Here is a 20,177-nt window from a genome sequence, read left to right on the forward strand (position 1 = left end):
TGCAGCAGGCAATTCTCTCTTGCCTTTTGCCCCACTAGTACACTCAGTGGCCTCTTTAAGAGAGGGCAGAAATTTTAGCAAAAAGTGCTGCAGCATTCCCAGTAGCCTTGATGGGTAATCAGAGAGAAGCTGGACAATCTGATGGGATCCCTTCCTTTCTCCCACCAAAGAGTGTATCTTTCTTTTATTGCTTTGAGTAAGTTCACTGTAAAAATCACAAGGTGTGGGTCACAAACTATTTAGGAACCTAAACCATTTCAAGCTCATGCCATTTCTCCCCATATCCACCCAGTATTTTCTGATAGTTTCAAATTTTTTCTTTCTGCATCTCTTTAATTCATTTCTGCCCCTTATGTTTATGCCTTTCCCCCTATGCAATCAGTATTCCCTCTTAATAATCGCTTAGTTAAGGTCTGTATTTCATCCTTTACATCTTTTTCTCATAAGTTACTCCTATAGAGTGTTAGTAATACTGTTATACTTCAAACTCCCTCCAGTTTTCCCAGCATCTCCCTCATAACAGTTTGCCCAGAAGTGTAACCATACTAAAGTGATAATATACAGCTATCTCTGAAATGTTTTTGCTTGTAGTGTTGAAACTGAAATTACAGCTTTGTCCCATGTAACTTGCCAACTTGTATCTAATTTGCTGTCAGCTATTACACATATTTTAAACTATGTATTAAACCAGACGTCTTTTGAATTAGTTCATTTCAGATTACTTCACTTACATATGCAAAAGCTAATTTTTCCAAGTTTAATTTAGTTTCTCCTATGTATGTAGTTCCCTTCATATAATTTCTGTGTTCTGATTGGCTTCTAGTTCGGCATTGCCAGTTATTTTGTTAGTGTGCTGTTTATCCTGTCATCAACAGGATACACTTGAACAATAAATGAGTCTATCCTTCAGATTATTTCAGGAACCAAAAACTGCCAGCCAAATCAATTCCCTGCATCATTATCCTTTACTGAAGTGTAAGGGCATGATGCTTATCGCAGCTCCGTATTCAATAAGGCCACCATCTGAGAAAAGATTCAATTTCGTATTTTAAATTTGACTGTAAACAGTCCCACTAAAGCCCTGTCTTTGTTGCATTAATGGAATAGAAGCCCCACTATAATGCAACTGTTTAATTAGTTAGGCATATAAGCATTTCCATTTTCCATTCAAAAGTTCTTTTCTTTCAAAAGAGTCAGAGAAGATGACACCTTTAAGGAATACCCTCATGAAATTTTGTAATTAGTTTTTGTTTTTTCCCCACAAGCCCTTTGAAACAGAAGAATTACCTTCTATTCAAAAATGAAATGCATATTAAAAGCAAAGCAATCTGGGAGCAGCTAAGCAGCTTTGCATAGTAGATATATTTGATTTGTACCATGAATGCAACTGCAATTTTAATACAAAATGTCTGTGTTTGACGAACACCCCAGCAGCCTGTGTAGGACTGCGGAAAGCAATCATTAGAGCCCCAGTGGGCAACAGAAAAATCTCTACCAAGAGCCAGTGGGAACAGAAAATGTTAAACATCAAGTCCAGGTGGGCCACCCCTTGGCCAGACGAGGTGTATCAGTGATGGTGCCCTTTGGGCACTGCTGAAATTTTCATACTTCAGTGCGGAGAAAGACTTTAACCAACGAACTGGTATTTGTGTGAAGAGAAATGAACAAGTGGTAAATAAAGCATTGCCTGGGCAACTTCACAACCCAGCCACATATATGGCATCTGCACTGATTTGTCTTTTGCCACCCCCAAAAAACACAGGACCTACTGACAACTATGCACATAGGAAAAGGTCTGCTCACTTCATTTACAGCCTGAAATGCAATCCAAAGCCATGAAAATCCATGGGAAAAAAAATGTGAATATTTATTTCAGTCAGAAAAGGCTTAGAGAAAGCATGACATTTCAGCCTGGCATTTTATTTTGGAGCACTTCATCACCAGGCCTCGGTCCTGATAACAGTTCTTCCAAAGGCCCTTGACCTAGCAGCACACTCTCCCATTTGCAAATGCTGTGTCACTGCTCCCCTCGCTCACTGCCCTGTAGTGGAGCCAGATCCCAGGTGTTAAAAGCCCACTGTCCACCTGCACACAAAAGAATGGTCCCTGGCCCACGAGGCTCAGGGTATATCACTTCACATGCCAGTCTGGATTAGACTGATCAGCAAAATAATCCAGGTCAGATGTGGAAGTACACACTTGTGAGCACCAAGAGCAGCAGCAGATACAGCTGGCAGTACTTGCAGCCCACCCACTACTTAGCAAGTAATGAGGTGTTTCTTTGCATCACACCAGAGGAGAGCATTAAAGGGAATAAATGAAATGGCTTTGTAGAGTTTTATGGAGATTTTCTAATGCAGAAAATGGAGCACAGGAGAAAGTGCAAAGGCTAATTTGATTACATTGTTAGCCCTGTATAAATTTAATAATGGACTCACTTCCACATTTCTTATTGTAAGCTATTCATATGCATCCACTAACTGCAATAGCTCAACATGTGACGCTCTTGAATCTGTCTTCCTAACTCATCCCTGTGAGGAAGAGGAGCATTACTACTCCTGCACAGACAGACAAAAGTAAACGCGACGTTAAAGATCCAGATAAAAATTACTGAATTGATTATGGCTTCTCTAGATTAGGGGCAATGTTCTTAAAATATTAATGAAATTATCTTATTATTGTATCAGAATAAGAATCAGCAGATACTAAGAAGAACTGGCTTATCTCCTCAAGACATTCAGTCATGAGCTTTAGCAGATGCTGCAGACGTTCAGGCAAGTGACTTGGGTACATTTGCAAGTATCAGAGTGCTTTGTGAAAACCTAGCCCTTGAGCAACTTACTCAAGGTCACACAGAAGGTGTATGGCAGACCTGAATCAAGCACAAAAGCTATTAGAGCATCCATTTGCTTTTCATTCTCAGTTTTCCTTTTCCAGCATGTCATTTTGGATCAGGATCTACACTGTGTGGACATTACTGTAGTTCGAGGGTTCACATTCAGCACTCCACTCATTAAATGCACATTTTTTTCAAGGTATAAACACAATAATGGATACGATGATAAAAATCACTATATTAACATATCATTTAATAATGAAGTACATTAATCTCCTGCATACAGTTCAGAACTCAGTTCCTTTCCAAACTATGTTTCATAAGGTCAATAATACCTTCTTTAATTTCTAAGGACAGTCTGGGTGGCTACCCTGAATTTTTTTTATTATAGGCAGACCAGTTTTGTTAACTCGAGCTACTGCCCTATTATTCCACACTGAGGCCAACTGTGTCTATTCTCCTCTTGTTTGAAGAAAGCAAATCCATTTCATCTCACTTCACTCCTATGAGCATAGCTGTTTGATACTGACTTCTCTGTTTCAACCTGCCCCTTATGGTTTCCTAAGTAAATCACATCATTGTCAGTCACTTCATATCTCAAATACTCTCAAATGCTTAGCAATTTCTGTTGCCAACATATTCGTTTATTTTCTTGTGAGATGGCATCTGGATCACAGCTATAGTCTTTGAGTACTTTCCATCAGCTAATTGCAACTGGTTTTGAAATGCAGGAGCATATTTATTTCTCTCCTTCCTTTGCAGTGTGCAAATTGTGCCTTTAGGTACCCCTTGTGTTCAGAAACACTTAGCTTGCAAAACTCCAGTGTCTACTCAGAGAAGTTCTTCAGCAAGTATAAATATTTTTTTGGCATATGTTTTGTTAAGTAATTTTTAAACAACAGAGTGACAAGGTAGAATCAGTGCCAGCTTTCTGGGACAGACTGTCTCATGTGACAAATTCTGACACAAATGTTGCCTGGTGACGTACAATCCATGTGTTTCCCACTGTCACTCTTAGTTTTTGATGTTTCTTCCCCTATCCCATCCAAGAGTTACAAACAAAGTACTACTCAAAAAAGCTTGCCTGTGCTAGATTTTGAAAAACATAAAGAAAAGGCAAAAAATCTGCCAAAGGTCTTAGAAGTCTGGACAGGTCCCTGCTGACAGGAAACTAGACAATGTTATTCCAATCTACAAAAAGGGCAGGAGGGAAGACCCAGAGAACTACAGACCTGTTAGTGTAACCTCAGTTATTGGAAAAATTATGGAGATCATACTGGGTACTGTTGAAAGGCATTTAAAGAATAATGCAGTCATCAGGCACAGTCAACGTGATTCCACAAAGGGAAAGTCCTGTTTAACTAATTTGGTATTCTTCTATGATAAGGTCACCTGCATAGTGAGTGAAGGGAAAGCAATGGATGTAGTTAGTCTAGTAAGTATTTTGATACCATCCCTCACAGCATCCTTCTGGATGGGATGAACATGTTCACAGTGTGCTGGGTGAAGGACTGGCTGAAGGGCAGAGCTCAAAATGTTACAGTGAGTGAGGTTACATCTGGCTGATGACTGGTCACCAGCGGTGTTCCTCAGGGCTCAATTCTAGGCCCAGTCCTGTTCAATATATTCATCAATGATCTGGATGCAAGAGTTGAACGCACATTAGCAAGCTTGCTGGTGATACCAAACTGGGAGGTGCTGTTGACTCTTGAGGGACAAGAGGCCTTGCAGAGTGATCTAGATAGATTGGAGCATTGGGCTATGATTAATGGAATAAAATTTAACAAGTTGAAATGCCAGATTCTGCACCTAGGATGGAGTAATGCTGAGCACAAGTATAAACTAGGAGACGAGTGGCTGGAAAGTAGCCCTGCAGAAAGGGATCTGGAGGTTCTGGTTGACAGCAGGCTCAAGATGAGTCGGCAATGTGCCCTGGCAGCCAAGAGGGCAAACCACATCCTGGGGCATGCATCAAGCACAGCATAACCAGCCAGAAGAGGTGATTGTCCCACTGTATTCAGTGTTAGTGCAGCTTCACCTTGAATATTGTGTGCAGTTCTGAGCCCCACAATTTAAGAAGGATAAAAAGGTCCTTGAGTGCATCCAGAGGAGGGCAACAAAGCTGATGAAAGGGCTGGAAGGCATGTCCTATGAGGAGCGGCTAAGGACTTCGGAGAAAAGGAGGCTGAGGAGCAACCTCATTGTACTCTACAGCTTCCTGAGGAGGGGAAGTGGAGAGGGAGCTACTTATCTCTTCTCCCTGGGATCCCGTGACAGGGCATGTGGGAATGGCTCAAAGATGCATCAGGGGAGGTTTAGACTGGACATTAGGAAGCATTTCTTTTCCAAGAGGGTGGTCAAGCACTGGAACAGGCTTCCTAGAGAAGGTGGTCAATGCTCCAAGCCTGTCACTGTTTAAGAAGCGTTTGGACAATGCTCCTAACATGCTTTAACTTGATCAGCCAGGGTCAAGTCAGGCAGCTGGACTAGGTGATCATTGTAGACCTCTTCCAACTGAAATAGTCTAGTCTATTCTAAAATGCTACAGGGGCTGATCATTGCACATGGTAGCAGTAGACACTTTTGTTCTTTGTTGCTTTGCTACTGGTGGGTGTTGCAAATCTATTTTCTCCATGCTAAGCTCACCCCATTTCATTTACCACAAACTCTCCCCCATTAACTCTTCTCAACCACTACCACAGGAACTGGGCACCTGCAAGTTAGGTGGCTGCTCTGGGTCTGAGTTAGCCCCTAATCTGGAAGGTGAGAGCACATTCACATCATGTCAGCATCCATGGAGAAGAGGCTCCTGCAGGTCTGCTTGCATCTCCAGGAGAACAGAGCAGGCTTAGTTTATTTTCAGATTAGTAACTACTTTCTCGGTATTTAGGTGTCATCCTCCCATGCACAGTGGAGGCAGAAAAACACACTGAGTGGGAAAAAATTCCTAATCTTGACAGGAGAGCTACACCAGTCTCAAAATCTTGCTTGGGCAGTGTTCAACATAGGAGAAGACTCCTACTTCCTAGGACAGATTTATAAAGCTCTCTCCACTCTACAATTGACACTTTTCCTAGGACTGATCCCAGACTTTACATGAACTTCTTAAACCAACAAACCTCAATGCTTCCCAGTAAAAATACAGGCCAACTTCTGTCATTTCCTTTTCTACCATCTGTATCTGAATCAGCCCTCAGTGCTCTGCTGGAAGAAAAGCTAATGGTGACAAGAACAGAAAAAAATTCTAGATACTCAAACAAAGCAGCTATGTTTACAGTATAAACAGTAGGAGATGCAAGAGGCCACTTAAACATGATAATACCTTGTATCATACTACATTTAATGCAATTCAGTTTTTGCCTAGGTCTGTTCTTTCTTTGTCCTGACACGAAAGCAAGCTGGACTTTCTGTGGCATTGACACTGATTTGCTCTGGTTCTTAGTCAAGTCTCCCGTACTTAAATAGCTTCATAATCCATTGGCAAACTGCAGGTCATAGCTTCCTTTTATCTTCTCCATTGAGACCAAAAGTTTATCTCTATGTACATACCTAGCTCCTTGCACAACTGTCTTCTCTTAGGCTGTGGTCTGTTATCTCTTGATGCTCATATTCATCTGGGTTATACCTGGGTTCCAAAAGCAAAACCTTAGCTTAGTTGCATTTGAGTAGCAAGTCAGTTCTGTCATCTCAGTCAAGTTTTATTTTAAAAAAATTAATTAATTATCTTCCATTCTATACAGAAGTCCATTGTTCCGATCACCCTCACATTTTCTAACTTCACATTGAGAAAGCATGTGGTTGCTCACACATCAAGCAGTGCTGGACTCTAAGTGAAGGCTTCAAAGCCATTTAGAAAACAGTGTCCCTGAATTGACTCAAGTAGTCCATTTCCAGAAATTCAGTCCCAGGAGAAGGTCTGAGCCCCTTACTCAGCTCCCATTTTTTGACACATACCTCCTTTCAGAAGAGAGCTTTGTCACTCCGTCCTCAGCTCCATGCAAGCACTATGGTAAGGGCAATATGCAGCAGAACAGATTCTGTGGCAGGAGTGTGTTTACACGAAGCTGCTGATGGCAGATGCCAGCTTGTAAAATTAGCCAATAAAAATAGCAGCATCACTGTTTACAACTACTCTGACCAAGATGGGCTGCCAGCAAAGTGGAAATCATATTGCATTGACACATCAGGTTAGAGATACAGCATTTGACAAAGCATCATCATTTTTAGGCTACCAGAAGTGGGATTCTCATTCAAGTAGAAGGGAGCCAACCAAGAGCTGTCCAGTCTCAGTCCTTCTCACTTTTGCATTACAAAATAATCCTATTTAATGTTAAAACATAGAAGAACTAGAAATACTGTAACAAAGAAGCTGTATGTATCACTAGCTACTGAAACTTTTTTCTATCCTACTACTCTGGTCAAACTAGAAATTGGAAACAGGAAGCTGTTACCTGAACTTAAAACACACTCCATTACTTTTTAAAATCACAAATGTAATAAAGAAATCCTGATTCTGTACCAAATTGTTGTTTAGAGCTTGCCATGTAGATCTGGAGATGCTCAGACTGATTCTTTCAGAAGGCTAAAATAGTACTAAAATTTTCTGCAGTTAATTATCATTAATCCTTCTGAGTAATTTAAAACAATATTAAGACCAGCATTTAGGCTAAAGAAATTTAAAATCCTCAAGAAAAAAATTAAAATTATGTTTTTAAACATAACACTGCCTATAGTCAGAACAATCTCCTTCCATAGTGCCAGATAAAGCCAAGTTTTAGAATATTTTTCCCTGTCTATTAATTTCCCTGCATTAGAAAATATCAACCTTCATTAATATCTCAATTAATAATACTTGCAGCTAGGAAGCTAGTATTATAAAGGGAAATATGAAAGAAACTAATATTCAGATATTTCAGAGGCTAATTTTGAGAACAAGTTTAGTCAGCTATTTCTTTTATTTTAAGCAAACATATAAATTCAATTCTCTGAAACAAACCATTCACTTTTAAAATTGTTAATAAGCTACTGGTAACTTCTGTAAGCCTTTTGCAGGCATGAATAAGAAATTTTTAAAGGGGTAAATAAAATAGCTAGAAGTATTATAGATATTATAAGCCATAATTAAAAGTAGCCTATTTTCCTCTATAATCAAAGACTGATATCAGTTAATAACATAACATAACTTGGGAATGTGGCCATGAAACCACAACAGTAGATGAACCATATGTCTTCAATGCCTTTTCCACAAGCAATTCTGAACAGCTTCAGTCTTCTGTATTTTGAACTAACACAACCTAAATAAAACAAAAATAATAAAATCAAAGGGCTGATGTCCTAATGCTAGTGAATTGAACAAAACAAAATTCAAAGACTTCAAATTAAACCAGCACTTTCTCCAATGCATTGAAAAAAAAACTAATAAACTTGATGTACCACAACATTTAATACAAAAATAGCAACAACCAACCTTCTACTCTACAACTTCCTTAAGAGGAATAAACAAGAGCCTCTGTTATGCACACAGGCAATAAATAATATCTGAGAGCTTCCCCTAGCTGTGACCGAGCAGCAACTGGTCACAATTTCTGTAAAGTCTGCATGTGAAGGGATTTTTGCAGTTTTGCCTGTAGAAGCGAGTTAGACAGTGTGGTAAGGGAGTTGGGAGGGCTAGGCTGTAGTTTGTTCTGGAAAGGTGAGGTGTTTCCTATTCAACTCAAGATTTGTGGTAAGAAGGATTTGTGTTCTTAAATATAAAGGGCTAGGGAGCAGTGAGCTAAGGGTCTGAAAGCCTATGGAGATCCTTATGGGTTGTGGATGATATTTTATTGTTGGTTTTAGGCAGTGTGGAAACATTTACAAAAGGTGTCTGGTTGGTGGCAGGAATGTTACTAAGCCCTTTGATTTCTTCTCTTGTCAACTGAATAATTGTGGCTTTTCCATAAGCAGCTCTTGTTCATGCGTAGCTTGAGGCTTCTCAGCTGTGTAGGTGAGCTCTGCTCCTCTGTTACTAGAGCATATTTAAAATGTGGAGATTAAGAATTCTCAGTTTGGGGAGCTGAAGGAACCTTTTTTCTTACTCTTGTAAGAAGTAGAGACTTTTCTCTCCTCTTAGCTTATCCCTGAGAAGTAGTTTTGTAGCTTTTTCATCCTGAGCCATTCTTTACACTATATGCATATTTCTTATAAGTAGTAGCTTGCTTTCCCTGAGACAGTGGAAGGGGGAGAGGGTGGTTACTGGGGCTCCCTGTGATAACTGCTGTTTTGGAAAAGTAGTTAAAATTGGTTAAAACTTTGGGTCTTCCTTAGGCAGTCCAAAATCTGTTTGTCTCAGCTGGGTTAGTTAAGCTTTGCCTGCTAGGTACAGGTGAAAGCTATATGCCTGTTCAGTGCAAGCTGATTCTATGAACAGCTGCTAATATATTGACCAAGTTTTGTTTCTCTGCTTAAGCATATGCTGAATGTCATGCTGTGGGTAATTTTGTTGACATGTTTGAGGCTGCTTCAGGTGCATAAAACTAAGCATATGCAAGAAACTCCAGAAAACAGACTTGGTTCTACAGTGAGTGCAGAAGAAATGTGATCTGTCATTAACACTTGATGTGATTAATTTACATGATGTATGTTTTTGCTCCTGTAAACGTAGAGCAGTGATTCAGTCTGTTTATCACATCGTGATATGACCTACAGATTTCACTCATGCTCTATTATTGAGCTGATGTTTGAGTGCAGAACCAAGGAGTCTTAAGGTGCATGTGATCATACTTATGAGCTTGAAAGAACTGTTTAAATCCTTGATGGTCTATATGCTATCTTTCACTTTCCTGGTTTTTATTATGTCTAAAACAAGGACTGCCACCCCTTCATAAATGGTCTTTCCTAAATGAAATAGTGCAAATAAATAGTTTCTCACAGATACAGTTGCATAGAACTGAAAGGGCTTTCCTTTTGCTACTACTGTGCTGTTTTTTGAAGCCTGTAACATAATGCTTAAACCTTTCACTTCATTTTATTCTATTTTTAGTCTGTATATGTCAAGTTCTTAATCTAAATGTATAGAGATATTTGGCTTCTGAAGTCTCTAGATATTTGATTCCTTGCTCTTTTTGTGCAATGTGTGTGATAAGGTACTTCCTTTCTCAGATGCCTAAGGACTTGTGCCATACTGACAATAATTGCTAAGAGCTTTAAACTGCTCCATGAGATACATGCTCCTGGGTGGGGAGGGTGAGGGGTCTATATGTGGGAAGGATGGGAACCATAGTTCCCCAGTAGGGAAAAAAATTTTTTACTATATGAAGGGTTAGTGAATCTACTTGTCTCATCAGTGGTACAATAGGATGTATGGGACTTGTACTATAGTAGGGATGGATTTCTTCTGCTTAACTATACATATTCGTGTTAAATGGGAGTGATGGACACAGAAAACAATTTTCAGACTTCTAAGGAGTTATTGTGTCCTTAGCTGTTGAGTTTACGGAAGAAATTAAGGCTTTCCAAACAGAAACTTCTTGGAAGCTTGCAAAAGACAAGTATGGATGTACCTGAAGAATTTAAAAAGGCAACATATGGGATCTATGTAAAACTAGACAAAAGTTATTTTTGTTGCCTTTAGGTATGTAATGTGCAGCATCTGAAGAAATCTTCACTGGAAGTGCTTCTTCATGCTGGAAAACCCAGTCCCTTGTTATAGTTTAGCCCCACTCGGGACCAAGCTACACAGTCTCTCACTCACTTCCCCCACCCTCTGAGGGAATGGAGAGAGATAATATAAAAAAAAAGGCTCAAGTTTGAGATAAGGACAGGGAAAGATCCTTAGAGTTACCCTTATGGGCAAAACAAACTTGACTCAGGGAAAACTTTATTATTAAAACCAATGCAGGATAATGAGGAAAAGAACAAAAACAAGTTCCCCACACCTCTCCCTCTTCCCAGGCTTAACTTTATGTCAGTTATGTCTACCTCCTTCCCCACTCCCTGAGCAGCACAGGGGAGATTAGGGAATGGGGGTTATGGTCAATTAATCACATGTCGCTTTCCACTGCTCCTTCCTCCTCAGGGGAAGAACTCCTCACATTCCTCCCCTGCTCCAGCGTGGGGTCCCTCCCACAGGCTACACGCCTTCATGAACTGCTCTGGTGTGAGGTCCTTTTCCACGGGTTGCAGTCCCTCAGGACCAGCTGCCCCAGCACAGGCCCTCCATGGGCCACAGCCTCCTTCAGGCATCTGCCTGTCCCGGTGTGGGGTCCTCCATGGGCTGCAGGTGGATCTCTGCTCCTCTGTGGGCCTCCATGGGCTGCAGGGGGACAGCCTGCCTCACCATGGGCTGCAGGGGAGTCTCGGCCAGGAGCAACATTACTCTTCCCCCTCCTTCTTCACTGACCTTGGTGTCTGCAGCCGTTCCTCCTACAAGAAATTCTTTTCAATTGGCTCAGGCAGATGCCTCTCAGGTTCTCTTCACATCTCCTCTCTTTACTTCTTGCGGCCAGGCTGGGTGAGGGCTGCAAGGCTCATGCCTCCCTCCTCTGCCCTTCAGATTCTTCACATCATTTAGCTTTTTCTTCATTTTTCCGCTTCTTAAATATGTTATCCTAGAGGCACTATCACTGAACATTCCATCACCAATTGGCTCGGCCCTGGCCAGCAGCGGGTCCGCCCTAGACCTGGCCCAGTCCACTGGACAAAGAGGAAACTTCTAGCAGCTTCTTGCAGAAACTGCCACCGTAGCCCCCGCACTAAATAAAACCAACACACCCCTTCACAAGTTTAACTTCAAGAAACTAAAGTCATACCTGAGGTTTTCTTTGGCAGTTTCACTTCCTTGCTGGTAATGTTCTCATAGCCTTTCTTATAAAATAATTATTTCAGAAACTAATTTATAGAAGTTACTCTAATGAAAATAGACTGTTTATTATTCCTTTAATGTAGAGCTGTAATGGCCAGTTGATTTTTGAGGTCTCACCACTTTGTACTGGTCCTAGGGACTACAGATTTTTTTCTACTTCATACTAGTGCTGTAGCATGTTGTTAAGGTATAACTGTATCTTTTTAATCAAACTAAGATATACCAATTTAGGAGTTAACTCATCACATGTCAGACATGGCACAGACCCTGGAAAATGCCTCAAGGCCTATGAGTGTGAAATCTGAATCCTGTAGCAAATGACCACCTAATTCAATCTCTTCTATTTAGACCTGGGCATATAAAAAGCATGACAAAGGAGTATGATTTCCATTTCAGATGCTTAGTAATAAAATTCATCAGGTGATATTTGTCAAGTGAACTTGACACATCCACTTGGCATATGTGGATGGGGAATAACTTCTTTCAGTTGAAGTTCTGCTGTACAATTTAATATAAAAATAATGGCTCTACTTTATCTGCTTATATTACATTTACCTGTCCATCAAGGGACCAAAGTCGCATGGGGGCAACTCAGGAGAGAGCAGGAAGTTAAGCAGTAGTATGACTGAGGTTGTTGTATATGTATGACAGATGTTTTCACTGCTTTGAGGAAGCGGGATGAGTATTTATGTAGCATTGGGTTCCTTGCTTTGTGGGCAAGAAAACAGAAGTTACTATCATGGTGTCTGTGATGTACTGGGTTCTTTGTAAAAGAACCAGTTGCACGTATTTCCTCCTGTTAAGGTGCTGATTTTCTTTTGTTTCTATATCACTTTGCAGTCTGGCTTCAGGGCAAAATATTTCATCTCAGATGGTGAGAATGCTCATGGGTTTTCACCAAACTATATACTCCAACTTGAGGAAAATTGCAGAACTAGTGGTAACTGTACAATATACTTCTCAGTGAAGTGAGAAGAGATTGGCCTTGGCTTAGGAGGTTTGCTTGAGGTAACTGTTGGTTTGGCAGTTCATTGGACTGACACTTTCTAATTGTTCAATGGTTGACCCAAATACCCATGTTTTTTTTCCAAAATGGAAAATGGAATGGCTGACTGAAACTACTTGTAGTGTAGTATCAGACTTAAGCAGAAGTTGTGATGTCTTCTTCCTGATGAAATTAAATGCTCTTTGTTTTGTCTATAAAGAATTCTAGGTATGGTGAGTTAAAGGTATTTTGAGCCTCACTTGCAACAGCAAACGCGGACTACACATGTAGTTAGTTCAGGGGCATCTATAGAGTGCAGAAACTAGGTTCATAACTAAAGCAAATGACTGGCCTTTAGTTTACCCAGCGGGCTGCTTCAGAGATGGGAAGTTTCCAGTCCTTCCTGTTGAAATTTTTGCATTTCTAGACTTTTGCAGAGGTTAGAATGTCCGCTGCAAAGCTGACAGCTTTTCTGAGTGAAGTACCATGACACAATTCAAGAGTCACTGGCTTCCCATGATTTACAGAAAAATAAGCTGCAGCTCAGAGCTGGAGTAAAGTAAGATGCTATCATTGGTACTGGACTGCTCCTTGCAGGGAGGTTGGACTACATGACCTTTGAAGGTCCCTTCCAACCCTAACCATTCTATGATTCTATCATTCTGTGACTGTGCTACAAATTAACATGATAAATGTGACTCAGTAAGATATATACTGAATTAACATTAACATGAAGTTGGGTTCTTGACCTCAGGAAGTAGAAGCTGAATGAAGCCTGGTGTAGAAGTTGTATGAGGCTATTTTATATGGCTCACTTCGTTGTGCTGTCCAGGATTCCTGTCCAGTCTGTACATCTGTTTGGACAACAATCTCAAGCTCTCCAATGTGCTTGCTGTGTATAGTTAAGGCTAGAAAAGGAGTCAAGTGCAGCACCTACTTGAGTTTCAGCTTATTCTCTGGGACCTTCAGCAAGAGCTCAGCTGTAACTGAGTGTCTTTTCTGAGCTATCTTGTTTGCTATGTCTGCAGCAATGAAGGATCTGCTCTCTTGCAAGGTGGTCAATGCTAACAAGAGTAAAATTACAACAAAACTTCTTTCCTCACTATTCTGAGGTATTAAAACATGTTTAAAATATACAACAACCTAATGTCTGTCCCTTATTAATGTAATAAGTTGTAATGGTTACCTCAAACTATCATATCAGCACTTGTATCAGGAACTTCAACTTTATTTTGTAGTTTAGTGACATGATGGGAAATATCTGGTGGTATGTACTGAGCTGACCTTTGGGAAGGAGTGGAGATGAAAGCTGCTGCTTTCTTGGACATTTTGAGTTCCTTGATCTTGTTGTGAGGGTACAACAGCACTTGTGCTATCTGCAGCCAGGCTTTGTTCTGTCGTACCCATATATTTATTAATTTCATGTCTATGCTGTGAATTTTCAGGAAGTTGCTGGTTATATAACAATGGCCCTCTTAAAATTCGTTGTATGAATGAGGGGCCAGAAATGGTGTGGTCTAATACTCAATCAAGCAGCAGTTACTTCCCTTCAGTCTGCAAGGAGGTTTTGCATGAAATGAGAAATAGCCAGAAACTTCAAAATAAAACTACTTAAACTGAATTCTGGCTTGCTGTGCAGTTCATTCAGACCTTGGTCATAGAAGATGAGTTAACCTGCAGGGGTCTACCTCTTAGTTGGCAACTGCAGAAAGCATTTAAACATGTATGCAAAAAAACTACTTTGCAGGAGTACAAGATAAATAGTGGTTAGAGTGCAGGCAAGCTGCCAGCAGCCTGAGGTTTGCCACAGACTGGTATATAAGTGTAACTGCAGGACATGCGTGTCCTTAATAAAATAAAATCCTTCTTATGCTTTTTCTCATTCAAGATAGATGCTAATCCCTTAAAATCTTAAGGTAATGACTCATCAGGTGTTAGGTGCTGTATATGGGTTAACAAAACATCTTAAGAAACTTTGTTGTTAACTGTGCTCACACAAACCACCAGCATTGCTAGACTTGGATTTTACTCCAAGAGAGCTGGCTTCTGAAGCTTATAAAAAGCTTGTGTTGTATGAGTAGCAATCCTGTTCCTCGTCTTAAACATATTGGAAGTACCTATAACATATGATATAATCAGAGTGGGATTCTTGCAAAGTCAGGTTCTAGCCAGGGGCTTAGAATTGTGTTCTTAGCAGTCATGTGTGCTAATTATCTATGGTCATGCTGTGCAGAAGAAAATCATTCTCAATATGTAACTTCCCTCAAATGTGTGGCTATCCTGGTCAGTTGGTAATGTTTCTTTTTGATGGTGGATGGGGAGAAATCTTACACACTTTTCTCCCTGCTACATTTCTTTGTCTTCTGAAAATGAATTGTAAAATATGTGTTTCATTGGAAAACTGCTGAACTGATAGTTGGAGAAATATAGGTGGATAATGAGAAAGTTATATGCGTTGGGCATATGGTAGCTTAATCTGCCCTTCCATGAGTGAATAGGTCTGTCTTATAGGAATTCATCTGTGGAGGCCTGTCTTTGGTAGTAGGTAGAGGCAAGATAATTCATCTTCATTCATTAAACCAATGTCAGAATAGGCTAGTGTGTCATCTGCTGTAATCTGGGTGGTTTGCCTCAGTAGTGGAATAATGCTGATCACAGGATAGCCAGATTCTGATGGATGTTAAGGGATGCAACTTATCTGAGTGAATTTGGCAATCTGTCATATGACTGGTAAACTAGTGACTTGTCTCAAAGGCACACCACTGAAGTCTTTGGTTTTGTATCCTTTTGAAGCTTATGCTTGTTTCCACCTCACCTCTGGAGGCTGACATCTAAACTACTCTGAGCAAAATGGTGTACTTGGTCTTATTGAACCTTATGAGGGTCGCATGGCCCCACTTCTCAAGCTTGTCGAGGTCACTCTGGATGGCAATCCCATCCCTCAGGTATGTTGACCACACCACTCAGCTTGGTATCATCTGCAAACTTGCTTAGGGTGCACTCAATCCCACTGTCTGTCATTGATGAAGATATTAAACAGTACTGGTCCCAATACTTCTGGTTAATCTAGAACTTGACTGCACCTGTTGGTCATCCAGCTCATGGTGGTAGTATGTTTTTATCTGTGATATGGCTTGGCCCTGAAGAGAGACGAGGCTTTAGCTTGGCTAAAGAGTTTCACAGGAGCTTACTGAGAACAAGGAAAGCATGACCCAATCTCTTGTTTCTATCTCAGGTCCTGAAAGGAAATTTTTTTTTTTCATGGTCAGCCACTTGACTCTAGACTTGACCACATTAGGTTGCATGGTCAAGCTCTGCTGTGTCCTGGCCAGTCCCTTTGCAGGATGATCAGTCCTGTTTTCACTGGCAGACAGCTATTCTAACTTCACTTGCTCCTGCAGAGAGGTTCCTTATGTCAGGTCCAGCCTATTTGCCAATTTTAAAATAATGCCTGATATAAAACTATTTTCAGCCTGTAATTACTCAAATGAAAATATCAAAGAAATTGATTTCTTATATTCCTCACATTATATTATTCTGGATTCCTGTCTAAGTGCTGAGGGGTTAAATATGATTCATGTAATCTACTTTCCCACTAATCATTTACTCAATTACCTATTAGAACTCAGGCAAGAAAGACCAAAAAACGAAAGGGGAGAGACCAACCTGGAGTGTATATTCAATAATGCTACAAATAACAACCAATCATTATCTAATCAGCATTCTGTGAGTCTTTTAGCCATAATCTCATTACTATAACTAATTGCAAGAATAATTGCAATAATTGCAAGAATAATTGTTTACAAACAGAGCACAATACAAGTATATGCAACATAACAGCACCCAAATTAAATCTAAATCCCAGAATGAATAACAGAGAAAGCTGGAAGATATTACTAAGAGAGGGTATCATTAAAGGACATCATATTTCAGTGTCAAAATCTGGTGGATTACTTGTGCTGCAGGAGTAAATCAATAGTGTTGCATTGAAAGGACCAGGCCAGATCCACTTTGCTGCAATTAATCATAACTCAATTAGAGCTTGGAGGGGTGGAGGTGACTTCTTAGATAGTAAAAATGGAATTTTTTTTTTTTTAGTTAGTGGGCTGGTACATGTTGGCAAAGCTTCTGTGCTAGGCTAGGGGTTTTTTTGCACCTAATAGGTAAGATTGTCCAAGTGCTTAAAGGATTTAGGAGAGCTAGTCCCTTTTGTTTTAGTGGGAAAGATGTGCTTGAAAGCTTTCACATACTGTTGAATGTTCTCCCTTTGGCCAGATTTTTGTAGTCCTTCACTTCTGATAGTGGTAGTCCTACTCTGTTTTTTTTTTTTTTTGACTGCTTCTACAATAAATAGTCAAATGATGCAGACAGATCCCACAAACACCTGATGGGCTTATAGCAAAGTTATTTTATGACATTATCAAGATTCTACATCTGATATTCTAGCAGCACAATATGTTACTATCTTTGCCCTTACCAGCCTTTTCACTGTAGCAAGTATTTTGTAATCTTTTTCTCCTTTTCATTTAATTTTTCATTAATTTTTCTAAGGATCAATGCCATTTAAAAGCTGTAACATAATATATAAAACAAAGCCCCAACAACCATAGGCTTCATTGTGCCATTGATTTTTCTGAGCAGAATTCCCTGCTGACTGCAGCAGGGAGTTGCTCAAAAATATTGATAGCGTGTGTCTCTCTACAGAGAATTTAGATTAAAAACACAATACCTTCTAGTAAAAAAGATCTGTGTGGAGTGGGGAAAAAGCTGGGTTGTACAAAGAATCTAAAAAAAAAAAGCTGGCAGATTCTAAACTAGCCCTGCTAGTGGAAATGAATTTTCAGATGAATGCTGTGATGTAAGAGAAAAACCCACATTAATACCTTCACCTTTCCCTGCTGAGACCTGACGAAGTACTGGCTTGTTGTTGAAACTGAGCTCCTTGGGACAGGGTAGGAAGCAAGTATGCCTGATGGTACTGGAGGATCTCCCTGGCCTGCTGCTCAAAGCAGTGTTTGCTTTACCTGGACAGACTGGCCAAGGTCCAGACTTTGAGGAAGACTTCAAAGTATTGTCTTGTGTTGTTCCTTGCTGGCAAGTGCTACATGCCTGCCTTGGTGTGGTACCATGCCAATGTGTGAGTCAGGATGTGCTTTGGAAGGTTTGCCATTGCACTTAAATGTATTTATTGAACTCCTGAATCCAGAGCAACAATGTACTACATTGTTGAAGACTACAAATATACACATATAGCAAGTGTATTTTAATGCTAGGGTTAAATTAAACATCTTTTCTTCCCAGTAAAAATAAAGTGCACCAGCTGTACAAATTAATAATTTCCAAAGTAATAAATATTATGAATTTATTGTAAGACACATTGGGATAATATTTTTCTGGTTTTACACCATTAGCCAATTTTTACATAAGCTCTGTTTGGAATGCTGTAGAGATGGCATAGAGGTGCCTGCATGGTATTGCTTGACTTGTATCTCACATCAGCAAGCCCTGGGGAATATGTCCACTTGTCTGGCTATAGTAAGGATGCCAGGACCTTTCATAGGATGTAGGCATCACTCCACCTATACTGAGTCCTTGAGAAGGCTGTGCATGGACCGTGTTTGATTTCTTGTGCGGGGGAAGCTTTGGCGTGTGCAGAAGCTCTTCACTTGCTTTTGGCAGACTAGGTGCCTAAGCCCTTCTCTGGGTACTGGGACACTTGGAATTCAAAAGAGAGAAAATGCTCTCCATGTGGGTCAGGTGCTTGTTTAGGTGACATAGTCTAGAAAACATTTGTGGTCATATTGAACTGTACTTGTTTGCTTCTGTGCAGTGTCTGAAATTAGATTTTAAAGTTTAGGTGCTTAGGAAGGTTTAGGAAAATGTTACCTGTCATAAAAAGTAGAGTTTTGTATTGGAAATAGATATTCCCTTCCAGGTAGCAGTAATAGCTATTTTTCCTCAATGAATTACATGGTATTTTCCATTGGCTTTAATCTTGACCCTCAAAGAATAGATTTTTACCATCTGCATGATAACTGATTTTGGGAAATAAGCTTCTGAAGGAATAGTAGATGCATCATCTGTCCACGTGGGATTATTAAACTGAAATAGCTATATGCTATTTTGTCAGTTGGCCCCTATCTTCAATTTAAAACTTAGACAGCTCAGTTTCTCCATTTACAGCTTTGAAATATACTCAGGGAACTAATAAACTGAAATGACGGATGCAGAGGGATTACAGGATATCAAGCAGTATTTTTCCAAATGGGGTAACAACTGCTATGAAAGAAATGTTCTGTTGTAATAATGAAAGTTATCTCTTTACATCTTCTGCTTGCTGGTCTAGAATCACCAAAGAGATCAGAATTTCTCTTGTAGCTAAAACACTCAGCAAACCTGCTGTGGGATGTTTGCCAGTGGTTTGCACTCTGAATAACTAATGTAAATAAGCCCCTCACCATTACACTGGGAAATATTGGATATAACACTCCTTACTACTTAGGCTGACTTGAATCCTTCTCCTCTCTGAAACCTCACACTTTTGCTGCACCTGTGTTAAACTAGTGAGGTTCTGGTGAGTCTTGAGTGTTCTAGGGCAGTGATGAAGGCACTGGATTCACTCTCTGTGTCCCTCCAAGACATGGATCCTTCTGAGGCATATGCTGAAATTAGAGAACAGATTTAGTGGCTGTGCAGAACAGTCCCTTCATAAGCCCCCATGGAAACTGGGGACACTGACTTGTTGACTCATGAACCCTTGCTGAAAATAAGTGAAGGCTGAAGTCAGGGCCACCTGAGCTGAGTTGCTGTGAATCTGAGGATCTCAGTGCAAAAAGGTGCTAGCAATAGCCCTGTGGCAAGTGTGTAAAAAAGAAAAGAAAGAAAGGGAAAAAAAAAAAGAGCACCTTAGTACTGAGTTATTTTTGGAGGAAGTACTCCAAACTTAACTCTAGAAAGTTTTCCTTTGTAGGAGACTTTAACCTTTGCTAGGCCATGCTACACTTAAGACACTTAAGATCTCAGGACAAGAATACTGTTTTTTTTTTCTTGCTTGATTTCCTTCCAATCTAGAAAAGCATTATTTGAAGGGAAACTTCAGGCATAATTATAAGTACTTGCTTAACAACCTTGTGTTAATGGCCTTTTGGAACAACGGTGACTGAGTACATGGATATTTTCCTTTCTTCATTGTTCTAGTTCCTCTGGTTCTTTCACTCAGCTTGGGAAGAAGCGTAACACATTTTGCATAAAATTGCATAAGAGGATTACAGGGGCACTCCACAATATGTAAAAAAAAAATAATAAAATATTGAACAGTTATGTTGTGTTATATAGCACAAAATTCTCAAGCCTGAAAAATGTTGCTGCCCCTTTCTTTCAGGATTTATTTCTCTGTGGCAATTTTGAAGCTGTCTGTCTCTGTGTAATGAGAAGCCTCTCTGCCAAAGAGGAAGAACAGGCTTTGGGATCAACTTGGATAACTTGTATGGCTTTGCCAGTGTGTAGGGTGTCCC

The sequence above is a fragment of the Chlamydotis macqueenii genome, chromosome 4, assembly GCF_036417535.1.
Source record: "Chlamydotis macqueenii isolate bChlMac1 chromosome 4, bChlMac1.mat, whole genome shotgun sequence".
NCBI lineage: Eukaryota > Metazoa > Chordata > Aves > Otidiformes > Otididae > Chlamydotis > Chlamydotis macqueenii.